General features: G+C 45.1%; 1 protein-coding gene across 2 annotated transcripts in view; it reads left to right on the forward strand.

Moving 5' to 3' along the window:
* The first annotated feature begins 1,555 nt into the window (after positions 1-1,555).
* The window catches only part of TMEM200A (transmembrane protein 200A), a 72,861-nt gene continuing 60,044 nt past the window's right edge, over positions 1,556-14,372 (forward strand). Inside the window, exons 1-2 of one of the 2 annotated variants that reach the window (XM_015535988.2) lie at positions 1,556-1,674; positions 4,634-4,636. The gene's annotated coding sequence lies outside the window, so the exon portion shown is untranslated. The remainder of the gene's footprint in view (positions 1,675-4,633; positions 4,637-14,372) is intronic. The other variant, XR_001509893.2, reaches the window with a different exon arrangement.

Genomic DNA, 14,372 nt, shown 5'->3' on the forward strand with positions numbered 1-14,372 from the left:
TGTCAAATACACAAATATACTTCCTGGGAACCCCATACTTGCTTTCTAGTCCGTCCCCTAAAACATATTCAGGATGCACACAGGCGTATCTCACTCCCAGTGCTGCAGCTGATGTGCTCAGCACATGCCAGTGTCATGGCTGGAATATCTAGTAACCCAGAGTTTTACATGAACCTTTATTTACTGAATTGACCTGCATATAATAAAATCACCACTCTGCCACTGCCAGATTGGAGGTAATTACCATATCGTTTTACTCTATGAATAGGGCAGTCTCCACTCACTGGACGTTTGGGAGCAAGGAGGAGTAACCTGTACCCCTCACTGACTTTGATGTTTGCAGTTCAACGTCAGCACCTTTCATCAAAGCTTTCAGCCATCTGGTTCGCCCTTATCAAGGCTTCCTGCCCATAACCCTCACCCCCTAGCCATCTCTCAGAGCCCTTTCGGAGGCCGACCTGCGACTGACCTGTTAGACGCCCTAGGGCGGTGTAGACAGAGGGGGCGTCCGCAGTGTCAGGTGGGAGCAGTTTGGCTCCGCTCGCGCAGCGCCCGAGCAGCCCGCCAGGGGGACCCCGACCCGCCCAGGCGGCGTCTGATAGGAAAGAGTCTGAGGGGCGTGGGGCCATAGTGCCTGCTCCAGGAAAACCGGGAATCCGCAAGGGCTCCCCTATTGCTCCAGAGGACTGGCGGGGCGCCGACCTCGGTTCTGGGACCCGGGGCTCCACCACAGCAAGAGGCGCGCCCCACTGGTGGGTGTGTCCGTTTCCACCTTCTGGCCTTCCAGCCCAGAAAAGAGCTCCTGAAAGCGGGTATTTTGCTCCCACAGATAGGTTTTGTCTGTGGTAATCCCGGCTCCAGAAGTGCAACTTTGCGGCCGGGTCACCCGTTGGGGGACTGGGGACCTGGGAGGGGGAAGAGCGGATCTTGTCTGCATCATCAAGGAGGAGGCGGGCTGCGAAAGCGGGGGCAGCAGGGCGGGGGGAGTTCCCACGGGTGGTGGGCGGCGGCGAGCTTGGCTCGGACCCGGGTCCGGATCGTGCTGTGACGCGCCTGGAAGCCAGCCCCGCCCCCCCGCCCCAGCCCCCAACCCCCAGCTCCCAGCCCCCAGCCCCCAGCCCCCAGCCCCCCAGCCCGCCTCTTCCGCGCTTGGAGCGTGAGGTTTGGTGGGGATCTGTCTGGAGCCGAGCAGAAAACTTTTCCCCTCCCAGCCCCCGGGTCCCTTTTGTCTTTCTTGGAGGCGGCGACGACGCCTGAGCCGCGAGTCGCGCGCCGCACCCGGTGACCTCCGAGGGCTGGAGCGCTCAGGCTCCTGCGCTCGATGGCGGCGGCCGGCGGCCCCGCGACCCGCGGCGGGCACAAGCAGCGGCACGTCCCCCGCCCCGAGGCCGCCGCCGCCCCCCCGGCTCGGGGGTAGGGGAGCCCCCCACCCTCCCCCGCCCGCCCCCTCGCCTGACTCAGCCGCACTCGGTGGCCGCGCCGCGTCCGCTGCCCGAGCCCCGCCGGGATGGGGAGGGAGCCCGAGGCTGCCCGCGGCTGCCGAGATTCCCGCTGACGCCCCCGAGCCCGCCGCCGCCTCCTTCGCTGGTTCCGGAGGCGCCCGACGTCCCAACTGCTCCTGCAGTGCGAGTCCCGAGAGGCGACTGGACCCCTGAGGCCCCGCGCTCAGGACAGGTGAGGGGGAAGGGAAGAGTGCTGCCGGGCGGCGGGGAGGTGGGTGGACAGCCACAGCAGCCTTAGCGGGGCGCTTCTTCACCCCCACGCCCCCTGCTTCAGCCACCAGAGTTAGGGTAAACACCGTCTCCCGAAGTTTGGGAAAGGAACCAAGTCCGCCATCAGTTTCGGACTCCCCAGCGCCGAGAGCGCAAGAGAAGCTTTGCGGGGCAGCAGCCTCCCGTAGCCCAGAGCCTTGGAGCGCCTGGCTAGGTTTCCCCGAGCTACACCCTCCTTTGTCTCCGTTCCAGAGAGTCAGCATTCTCTGTGAAGACGTCCACAGCGGCAATTTATAGTAGTCCTTGGCAGGAGCAAAGTGTAGTCAAGGTTTCCTAAAGCAGTATGTGGTAGTATCTACCTGGGCGAAATGGGGAGGCGAAGCAATTATTTGCCAAATTCAGCATTACTTTTCTCCCCATGCAGTCATTTGGTCTGCCCTCAGGAAAAAGAGCTTGGGGTTTGCAAGATTTGCTTCAGTAATCATTCTTTTGCTGTAATTAATTGTCCAAGCCAGCCTTTCACATTGTGTAGGTGCAAGCTCTCTGTGTCTATGTACTGTCCTTAGATTTTGATTGAGAAGTGTATGTGTGTGATAATTGGAAAAAAAAAAAAAAAAAGATTCATTATTCAGTACCAGGCACTGGTAATGCCAGGAAGTCACATGCTTCACATGTATGTAATTTACTAATTGGAGTCATCCCAGTCCACCTTAGCCTGGTGTATTTCAGAACTAAATGTTGCACTAAAGTGTCTCTTCACCTTGTTCTTTCTTCTGAAGACCTTCAGAAGTACTTGTGGACAACTGTATATAGAGAATACATGTAAGGAATCGACAACTATTCTTATTTGTCAGTAAGAATATTCAACTCTTCTGGATTTGCAGTGAAACCAACTTCTGAGGTACACTTTCTGAGGGGCATTATACGTAAATATTCCCAGGTCCTGTGAAAGCTACTCACTATGATGGTTTGTCATGACTTGCATTATAGAAATACTTACTATCAAATGACCTTCAGTTTGTTACTTGGCTACTGACTCTAGAATATATTACCATTTTGTGAAAAGTAGGCTCAGTTTTGAAACTTTTTAAACCTTTTTCTGCTGTTTATATAGAAGCAACTGCTTGTAGTTTCCTGCTTTTCAAACAGCATAAGTGAAGAAGAGGAGTCCTTCTAAACAAAATAATATTTAAGTGGAAACTATAGGGAAGTGTTTTAGCAATTTAATATTATGAGATTTTTTTTTTTACTCTTACAAATGTATACTGAAGTGTTAGGAATGATTTTTTCTAACCAAGTCCTAGTAGAGAGCTCATAATTACAGGATGATTTAGCTGTAATTTGTAACCCTGGTTATAATTAGCTTTGTATCCTAGGCTGGGAAAGCCTTCAGTGAAGGAGGGAGTTGTTGCCTGGGAAGTCTCTGTGTGTGATTTCCAGGCAGTTGGCACAGAAAGTCTTTACCTGTTGCTCCTGAGTCTGGTCCAGGTAAAGGTATGGGGTATCCCAAGGGCACCCATAATCAGAAGGGATTTTTCAGGAAAGATCACTGTTTGGAAGGATGACTGTACTTGTTATTTTAACTTGGAGGAATTTTTAGTGAAGCTTTTGAGTGCTCCAAGGGCTAGATTGCTATAGTCAGACTTGGGTGGTTTCAGCAATAGCTTATTGGCAGAAGAAGAGAACTACTCATACATAGGGGGGAGTGAGGCTGAACTGATTGTTTAAATCCATTCATTCTCGTAAAGATTCTCAGCGTAAAGGAAACAAAAATACATATTTAGCTTAGGAAAATAGATAAGAACAAAGATAAAAGCAGATGTCACCTTTTACATTTCTTGAGCAAAATTAGAAGATAAATTAATAAGTCCTCCTAATAATGCACTTTACTTACTAAACACAATGTAGAGTCTAAAAGGGAAGGCAGCTTTAAAATAAATTTTGTTGACTGTTAACTCTTCCTTGATAGGAGACAGCACAGAAAGTCTTCCTCAAGCAAAACACATTTGGGAAAAAACCAAACATGTAGAGACCAAAAAACAATTCTGCAGTGAGATGGACCCCTCATTTTATTAAGGAGTATATGATGTGTATCCATTCCATTTCACGACTTAAGACAGGTTTTGTCTGCTAAGGTCTGTTATGTGCGCAAACACTCAGAGAACACGGAGGGACAGCTGTTGTGTCCTGCTAGCCGATGGACTCCTCTGGGAGCCAAAGACGGGTGAGGAGAGGGCTGGAAAGCATGTCACAGATCCCTGAGCACCTGGGATGGTCCTTGAGCACTGGGGGTCTGGTGCATACTGGGAGCAGTGCGGTGGGTTGCAAAGAACCCTGGATGAGGAGTTGGAAAACCCAAGTTGTCCTGACCAGGCTGCTGAATACGTGGCCATGTATATGTTCCTTGGCCTTTCTGGGCTTCTGTGTGTGCCCTTGTCCCCACATTCCCTTATCCGCAGATCGAGGGCTTTGGACCATGATCTTCTGTCCTCTTTTTAAAATGTTGTATGATGGGTTCCGGTGGAAATGAGAGGGATAAATCAGAATGTAGTGTGCGAAGGGTGCAGTGAGTAGAGTTTGGGTCAGGGGAGGACAAGCTGGAGACCACGCTGGGCACAGGGAAGGGGAAATAATGATGCTAATACCAAGTAAAGGGGCACCTGGCATCTGGCCCATCATTGATTATCTTCGCTATTTATAATATGTAATAAAATAATAAATACCAACTTTTGCTTAGTTGGCTTAGTTGCTTAGATGGCTTTTCATGAGTTTTTGCAAATAATGGCAATTGATTTTTCACAACATCCCCAGGAGGTAATTAGAGCGTAAAGGTGCCGAGGCCAGGACTAATACTGCAAAGCATGCTTGCACCAGTGCACCTCATTGCCTTTCTGCAGAATTGTAGAGATGGGAGAAGTTAGAACGTGCTTTGGAAACCCTGTGTTAATGGGACAGAGTGATAAGGTTGGTGTCAGATTTTAGTGGAGGTGCAAATTTCTGAATAAAAATTTAGGTTGCCTTCTGGAAGATAAGTCTGCGATTATGGGATCTCGAGACCTCCTGAAATGTCTTGAATCTTATTGTTGATGTTTAGTCTGATTATTTCTGTATGCTTCCTCCCCACCTAACCTTCCCCAGCAGGAATTCTGGGGATTTGATTACAGGGTCATCGATAAGACTCTTCCAAGAGCTTTGAGTGCCGATGGGAAAAGGAAATTCTCATAGAAAGGTGGGGATTTGGGGACCATTGCACTGCTAATAGGATACGTTCTAGTAGCAAGTTGTGCTCTGGAAACTTTGTCACTGGGGGTAAAATTACATAGAGTCATAAGAATGTGAGCAAGGTGTGAAGATGTGAAGATGTGTGTCTATACATTCCCTCCTGCTGCACACTCATTTCTGCCCTAAGCATTAAGTGCACCGCCAAGGGTGAGCAAGTTCCCCCCAACCCCGCCCCATTCTGTGTTCCTGGTGAAGGGAGTTCATCAGGATTCATCTGATTATTTGTGTGAGGAGCCTATATTTCACTAGCTTAAGGAAAAAAGGATTTATTGGCTCATGTGACTGGAAAGTCCAAAGATGGACCTTGCTTCACTCATGGTGAGAACCCAAAGACTCACGCGGCTTTGTCAGGGTCCTTTCTCTCTCCCCCCATTTCTCAGCTCCGCTTGTCTCCGGATCAGCTCCATTCCAAGGCCCCTTTCTATGTACTAGAAAGCTGACTCTCAGTAGTTCCCAGCCTATATTCTTGGGCTTTTGAGACATAGAAAAGAGAGGTCTTATTTCTTAGAGGTCCCATTCATAGAAATTTCCTGGAAGAGCTCTGATTGGCCCTGCTTTGGTGGTCACTGAATCAGTCCACATCCACCAGAGAGTGCAATATGTTAGGTCATGTGCCCCATGCTGTGTATGTGGTGCTGGTGGTGGGGTGGAGGCTGATAAGGGCACCATGATGGACAGTTCCCCCATGATCACATACAGTTGTGCCTCTCTAAAGCTGATGATGCTGTTAATCAAAAAACAACATTATTGTGGAGAATTGCCCTCTCCTTTTGTGGGACAGACCCCCTAAACAATGATGTGAAGATTACATGTGGAGGCAACTCAGAGGTCCAGGACCATGCAAATTCCAGAAATGGGACCTTCCTCCCAGCCAAGACAAAATCCAGTGATGAACTAACACTCTCCATGTCCAGACTTTGCTGAAAGGTTGTGGTTGCCAGATGAGGAGCCTGCCATTTATCCATTTCTATATACTTTTAGTTAATATCCTTGTGCTTTATTTCCAGCCTGGTGATTTCATTATCAGAAGTCCCAGTCATCTAGAGATCATGGGATTGGAGACCCCCTACTTTGGTCACTATAAATCTAGCAAAAGTTTGAACAGGACAGTGAAGTGATGAACACAGAACTGTTGTTCATGGAAATTCACTGAGGTTGTGGGAGATGGGCCAAGGGGAGGCAGCAGGCATAGAATAGAGTTATCACTTAGGAGGCATAAAATTATATATTGGCATGTGTTAGTGACATTATGAGAGTATGGTAAGGGTGTATGTCAGGATAAAGGAGCATCTGTGTGGACAGAGCATTTGTGGGATGAAATGGATCAAGAGGGACCAGACCAGGATGATCAGCTGGGCCAGCAGGTGAAAAGGCTGAGTATTGTGGGTAGGTTCATGGCAACTGGACTATGTAGAAAAGAGGCCAATGGTCACTGTGAGTCCGGTGGTCGAAATCTTTACATGTGTAGCACTGACATTTATTGAGGACCTACCTGTATGCCAGATCCTGTGTTACATGCCTTAAAATCATTATATGATTTAAATCTCATAAAATCCCTCCATGGTGAGAAAACTGAAAGTTAGGGATGTAATAACTTGCTCAAGGTTATGTGGTCATTAAGTGGTAGCACTGGATTTTCAAACCCTGGCTGTCCAAAACAAATATCCGTGCTTTAATAAACCGTGTGATACTACCTCTCAAGCCCATGGTCAGAATCCTGTAGATGAGGTTAAATTGAAGGTCGAGTCTTCTAACAGGCAACCACAGTGACAGAAGTTCCAGAGGGGATGGAATAGAGGTTATCCAGGCGAAGGTGGGGAACATCCATGCTTAGCAGCAAAATGGACAGGAATCCCAAAGCAAGAGTAGGACATACATAGGTTCTTGGTTTGGGAATTGGGGTGTAGCAAGGGAAGTGGATGGGAGTGGTATCAGGAAGTTGAACAGGTGGGCAGATCAATACAACAACCGGAGTTTGAATGTTGATCTGAGAACAGGAACTCTGCCATCTGTTCTGCTTTAAATACCCTTCCTGATGTAAGGCAGTAAGAACATATATTGGGTGGGTCCTCAGAGGGAAACAGGATTCTATTAGTTGTCAGGGACCATTAGGAAAAAAAAAAAAAAAAAAGAGCTAACATTTGTAGAGTATTTGACATGTGTCTTAGATACATAATCTCACCAAATCTTCATTGTAGTCCTTGGCAGGTAAATATTATGGCTTTTTATTTTTTTTCTTTTGAGCCAGGAGCTAGAGCCTTAGAAAGGTTAAATGATCTGCCTGAGCTCCTGGAGCCACACTGGGGATGAGGTTGCTGTCATGGAAACCCAGTTCTGTCTGAATCTAGACCTGATTCTGGATCTTCAGGGAGTCATCCCCGCCCTGGCAGGCAAGGTCAATGTCAAGTCTGGGTGATAGAAATGGGGAAGTCAGCAAGGCTGACTTTGTGAAAGGTTGTGAAAGGAGATCAGGAGTGAACTTTGAGTCATCAGAATGTGAGCGGGGTACAGGTCATCTGAAGGGAGTTGTCCAGCAGGATTATATCCGGCTTTAGCAGAGAATTTAATAATCCAGTAGGTTTGTCCCCTTGGTGCAGGATCTCTATCCTTATGCAGGACAGATACGTCAGCAAGTCAGATGTTTGGAAGGCTTAATTTTAGTCACTGATTTCTGTTGAAGGGAAGGAACCTTTGCCAGCTGCCATGGCCTGAATTTACCTTTATATGTACAGGTACTTTGCCCTGAAATATGATACACACACACGCACACACACACACACACACACACGCAGAGATGGGGGGGCAAGAGAGAGAGCACTAGCACATACTGAATATAGTAAGTATGTGGAGCACATACCAGCTATACAGGTCTCTACTTGAAGATACTCTAAATGAAACTGCTTACTAATAGAATATGAGTGACATCATGTCATTTCCCAACAAATCCAAGATCAAACTTATAACTGCTTAAACACGTGACTGTAGATCTTAAGTGCAGTGGACTTTGTGTGTGTCTATCTATCTATCTATCTATCTGTCTATCTATCTATGATAACTGGAAAGGGAATGTGAAGGTATATAAAAATACATGTTTTAGGCCCATATGTGAGAACTGCAGAGGTAAAACAACCATGCATAAAACTTTTAAAGCAACACAATAGAATAATATGATTTTAGAGTTAGAAGGATTTTTTCAGAAAGCAATCAAGACCACAGTGTTAGCTAGTATTTTGAAATACAAACTTAATAGTAGCAGTTAAACACAAATGTTATGGAGACTAAAGGGAATGGAACCATCTAAAACCTAGAAGGCCAATCCAGGGAGGCGTCTGGGAGGAAGTGAGTTCTGATGACTATGTATGAACAGAGAGATGAGAGGAGAGTATTGCAGGTAAGATTAAGAATTTGTCAGTGCTCTCCAGCCAGAGGCCACCAGGAATTACCCGTGGTTGAACAGGTTGGGTTTGCAACTCGTTTCAGCAAGGGAGAAGGTATACCATAGGGAGATACGGGGCGTCTCAGTAAGAGGGTGTTAGAAATTAATTATAAGATTTTAAGATTTGAGTTTGTGTTATGTGATTTGGGAGAAGGTTTAAAGAAGCAGGGCTTTGCTCTGGATTGAAGTAGGGATAATCCTGTGACTTTGTATCTTAATAAATCTTATCTAGAAGGAGACAAGACGAGAGAGGCTAATACTATTATTGGCAAGGAAGTAGCAGTTACTGATTAGCCAGATTAGAGGGATATTGGTCATTTTGGGCAATATCCATGTTTTTGTTTGTGTTCAGATATGATTACAGAATGGCCTTGTTCCTGTCCTGCACCGTCATGGTCACAGACTGGCCTGTCTGGTGTTGACGTTCTGTGAAATTGTTTCTATCGACAGGAGCACATCGGGGCCTGGTTGTGAGCGCCAGGCCAGCTCCTGGATGTCGGGGGTGGCTCCGCTCTTTCATAAACTGGAAATTATATCCCAATGTGTTTCTGATTCCATACACCAACCAAGATTTCCCTTACAAGAGGGTCCTGTTAGGGAATGTTTCTCTTGGGGGTTATTGAGTGGACTTTCTTCCTATATTGTAATGGTTTGTTTAACAACATTGATTAAATGCCACTGTTTACTAGGGGCTCAGCTAGATTCTGTGGGTGTCAGGATGACAAGGGTCTCAAGAATTTCATAATCTAGTGGAGCCAGAAGTAAATGAGTGATTACAGGACATTGAAATAAAGCTGGCGGAGATACCAGAGTCAGTAAAGAATATTAGAGGCTCCTGCGATGAAGGGAATGCTGAGAAGGAGCAGGCTGTTTTGCAAATAGTAAGCTAATTACAGAGGTGCCGATAGGTTGGCAGCTGCTAAGGAATATTTTCCTTTTTGAGAATCAGCATCTTTGGGCTGAAGTGCAGGGTGAATCCAAGGAATCTCAGTGTTCTCTCTCTGAGATTTAGGTACAGGAGAGGCACAAATTTGGGCTCACTTGGCAAGTCACATATCGGATCCGCTGTGTGAACACACCTGTGCCAGTATTTGTAATACGGTCGAGTTACTTAGCATTTCTTAAGAGATGTTATTATTTCTAATCATAAAAGCAACAGATGCTCCCAACGAAAACTTTGGAAAATGCATTAAGTATAAAAAAATCAGGGAGAAAATTTGCCTATGACCCCAAAGCACCATCATATTTTGGCATTTTCTTCTTCATTTTTAATGAATTGTTTCCATAGTTAATAACATGTCACAACCTGCTCTCTTTGCTTAACCTTATGTCCAAGACATTTGCCGACTTCTAGGCAAGCTTAATTCATGTCTGCATAATATTTGATTGTGTGGACACACCACAATTTATTAACTGCTCTTAAAATTGGACCTTTAGGTGATTTCCAAATATCTGGCATTATAAATGGCATTTTGATGAAATCTTTGTTCACATTTCAGATTACTTCTCTAAGCGAGATCTGTGGAAGAGATTAATTCCTGGGTCAAAAGGTACGAATGTCTTAAGACTCCTGATACTAAATGCAAAACTGATTTTCAGAATAGGTGAGCTTGTGACTGACAGTGGATGGAAATACCACCTGTTCATGCCTGTACTAGGGTTCTATGTATTTATTTTTAAATAAGAAAAGCTACCATTTCGAAATGAGTAACAGTGTTTTTTTAACTGCAGACTTTGTTTCTTTGTTTTCAAAACCACTCTTGGATCATGTAACCTGTTAAACTATTGCGATCAACCATTCAAGTTTTAAAACTTTATTTACCCGTGTTCCTGATTATACAGATTGAGGCACAAGACAGAGAGAAGATTAGCCGGTGAATAATTTTTTAAAATCAGTAATATGCACACCCTGCGAGGGTGCTTTTCAGACCACACTGTTGAGAACATGCAATGCCAGAGCCCCACTTTGCAGAGTGAACCTGGTTGTCCTCTGCCTCCATAGTTCCGTGGCCAGGTCCTCATAGCCGGGGGGTGTTGTAACTATTATGTTCCCGGTCCCTACACTGTTCAGAGGGAGTGTAAGCCAAGTGAGGGCAAGCTTGTGCCTATTTTGTTTATGGCCGTGTTCCCAGCAGGTGACCCTGGACCGGGTTGAGCCAGTACGCAGTATGTGAAGTCCCAGCTAGAATATGAAAACGCTTGAGATATCCCCCCTGGAGAACATCTGCTCTGTTAAACACCGATTCCTCTCGAATAAGCCAAAGATCTTGAATTCGGAACCTTCTGACTTTGCTCCCTTTTCAAAAACAGAACAAAACAAAAACAAAAACCCAGCCCAATCATTGTATCTAGTTCTCGCAGTTGTGAACATTGACTCCGTCCGTAAGAAGGAGGAACTTGCATCCTCGTTAGACCTCGGTACAGGGTTTTGTTCAAAAACATTGCCTGAGACTGCAAGAGAACTGTTAAGCTTACTAGAGTAGTCAATTTGAGGTGGGTGTTGAGTACCATTTTCAACCTTTCCACAACTGCTATTTTTCTATGAAAATAATACACAATTAAAATAAAAGTAATTTTGGTTTTCTTCTAAAAGTCGAAGGAGAACATTATAGCATTATAACTCCATTTTCTTTGACGGATCTCAGTCAGTTATTTTGAACATAATTATTTTCATTCATTTACTCACCAAGCCATGATTTAGTGAGCTTCATTCAGGAGTTGCTGCTAAATTATACTTATGACCCATTTTGCCAAACGTGAGGCGCATCGTATACAATGATAATGTAAAAAACCACATGGGAAATCATGACCCATACTTTTATTGTTTGCTTCCTGATAAGACATGGATGGATAGGACAGTCAACTCAAGCTCTGTAATAATTAATTAATAATTAATAATTAATTCCATAAATACGTGCTGGCAGCTGGGGATAGGGGAGGGATCAAAACCAAGGATGTGGTGAGGGTACATTCTAGATGGGGGGAGACAAACAAGGCAGGTTCAGATGTGGAAAGTGCTATGGAGTCTGATGTAACAGAGTGCCTGGGTTTTGCAGATCAGATGATCAGGAAAGACACCTCTGTGAGGCTTTTGGGCTGAGACCCGCAAGATAATAAGAGCCAGCCTTGCATACTGCGGGGAGGGAAGGCTTTATCCTCAGGGTACTTGGAAGCTATTGGAAGGTTTTTCTTTTGGAGCATGATGTTTGAGATCGTTTATTAAAAGTAAGGGGTTGGGAGCAAAAACAACATTCATGTTAGAAACTCAAGATGTACCATACATCATTGCATGGCTGAAGACATTCCGTATATAGTATATCCACCTTCAAAGAGTGTTTAATATAAATAAAATATTAAGTACTAATATAAATATAGCTTTCTCGGTAGAACATAAACACCTTAGTCCACTGCACATTTTTTTTGTTATGTGAAACTTGTATTTTTTAACTGTGTGTGGCATAGTGACTTATATATTGTATGCATTCAGGAAATGTTGGCTGAGTTAATTATATTCCCTCTTCTCTGATGTCAGGGAGAAATATCACTGTGAGATATAAAATCACATTGAAGACACAGACTTTTTAGGAAAAGACTAAATCATTCCTTTGGAAATATTTAAAGTGCACGGGGCGTCTGGGTGGCTCAGTCGGATAAGCATCCTCTGTCTCCTCTGTCTGTTCCTCCCCTGCTCATGCTCTCTCTCTCAAAATAAATAAACTTAAAAAGAAAAGAAAATATGTAAAGTGTTAATTTTACTCTGAATATTGATAATATTTAAAAATTATATTCAGTGCTAAAATGCAATATTGAAAATAAAAATATAATACACAGATATAATTATCTTCTTTACATACTTTCCCGCCTGTGGTGTATATGCAGAAATTTCTGCAAAGTCCGCACGGTGGTCTTATCACACCTTACTTGACACGTGGCAATTCCTTATTTATTTTGTGAGTCTTCCAATTCTCAAACTAATCTCTGTCCACAACTAACTCTGTTCAATGCCTGCATAGTTGAATAGAAGACAATAATAGCATGTAATTAGTGATGTTTGTTAGTGTTTAGCTCAGTGTCTTTGGGGAGATCTAGTTCAAAATATACTTACTGAGTCATCTGACGTTTTTTGAGAGCAGGCTAAGTGCCAGTCACCATGGAGCACACGGGCTCTTCTGGAGGAGTTCACAGTCTAGAGGTTGCCAGTAAGGCTGAGTACTAGAGGGCGCGGAACAGCTTTGGAAGATAATATACGGGTCTCCCTGAGTCCAAGTTTGCGGGAAAGGGGTGATCGTGAGACTGTGCACTAATTCACAGATGCCTTAAATTCAGAATTTGGTTAAGTGATTTTTAAAAGACAAATTACAAAAAGATGACAAAGATAACACATGCCATCCATCTCTGGGTAACAAGGCCACCTGCAGGCTAACTCTCACTTCCACTGGTACTGCCCTGGGGATTGCTGTTCTCCTGCCACAGCTGTCAGAAGTTCATTGCTCATTTGGCAGGAGACCTGCTGACTGGCAGCCCCTGGGACTCACCTCCACCTGCCACCCCATGAACCAAGCTCTTTCTTCTTCAGTGGGGGGTGGGTAACAATTTGGGGGGAGGTGCCTATTGGCTCTCCTGCCTCAGGGTCCAGCAGCCTAAGCTCTTTCTCATCACACTGCTCCTTTCTGACCTTCACAGACCCCTGTAGCTGTAGATGGGAGACCTTCAGTCCCGCTGTCCTCTTGATTTCTTGTAGAGCGCCGCTCATTCATTCCTTTATTCATTCATTCAGTACCTATTTTCTGAGTGCGTACAATGTACTGTTTTAGGCCCTGGATATCTAACAGGAAACAAAGCTCCTCTCCTTAGGACTCCTACGTTCCAGTTGGAGGAGACAGACAATAACCTATAATTTATTGTAACAGATAATAAGAAAAATTAAGCAGGGCCCACAGACAGAGAGCAGTTGGGATGGGGACTCGTGTAGCATCGTCATGGAGAAGTCCTCTGGCATTTGAAGCAGACACCTGAATGAAGGAAGGAAAGTAGTCATTTGAATGTCTGGGGGAGGAGAGCGCCAGGCAGGGGAACGGGAAGCACAAGGCGATGCAGAGGCAGCCTCCCAAGTGGGAGCTGCTTTGGAGTGTTTGAATAGCAAGGAGGCCAGCACGAGGAAAACAAAGCAGAGGATACTGGAGGGCCGTGGGACCACAAAGAAACTTTGGATTTCAATCTGAGTGACTTGGGAAGCATCTGCCAGTCCTAACCTGCAGCGGGGGCTTTGCTGGGCCCAGCCCTCACCATCATTACTAGTCCCCAAAGGAAATATGCAGTGAGTGGAGGCCTAGGTGTCTGCGTTCACCATCTAGAGACCCTGCTTGATGGTTCTGAATTGTAATTCAAGGTCCTCAGAAATCATGGGATCAAAAGAAAGTGAGATTGATAAAGACCTTGAAGCAAGAATAACCAGAGGATTCTAAAGCCCATAGGAGATGTTTTATTTTGGATGTGTACAGAATTTTATTGTGGATTGAAAACACTGTGTATTCACAGATTGAGAGTGTGAGAGCTGTGAGGAGTTTTTTTCATACAACAGTGAGAAATCTGAGGTCTGGAAAAGCAGTTCACTTTTTTATAAGTCTGCCTACTAAGCACAGGTGCAGAGACCAGATTAAAATCCAGGTCTGTCTCCTCCTAATCTTGGCCCCTGGGTGACACATGCATGTTAAGGAGCAGAAAATCTGTGAAATTTGGACTGAAATTAGCCATCTAATATTTACTAGGGCTGTCAGGGTCGGAGAGTTGGGGCATACCCAGAAAACTTTCTTAAATATCAGCATTGTTTGGTCAACAGATACTCACAGAGCACCTACTATGTTCTAGCCACTGACTATATCTTGTGCGGGAGAAAATCTGGACAGGGAGCTTATCGTCATCTGGTAGTGGGGCACAAAAAA

Source organism: Panthera tigris, chromosome B2, assembly GCF_018350195.1.
Source record: "Panthera tigris isolate Pti1 chromosome B2, P.tigris_Pti1_mat1.1, whole genome shotgun sequence".
NCBI classification, from domain to species: Eukaryota; Metazoa; Chordata; class Mammalia; order Carnivora; family Felidae; genus Panthera; species Panthera tigris.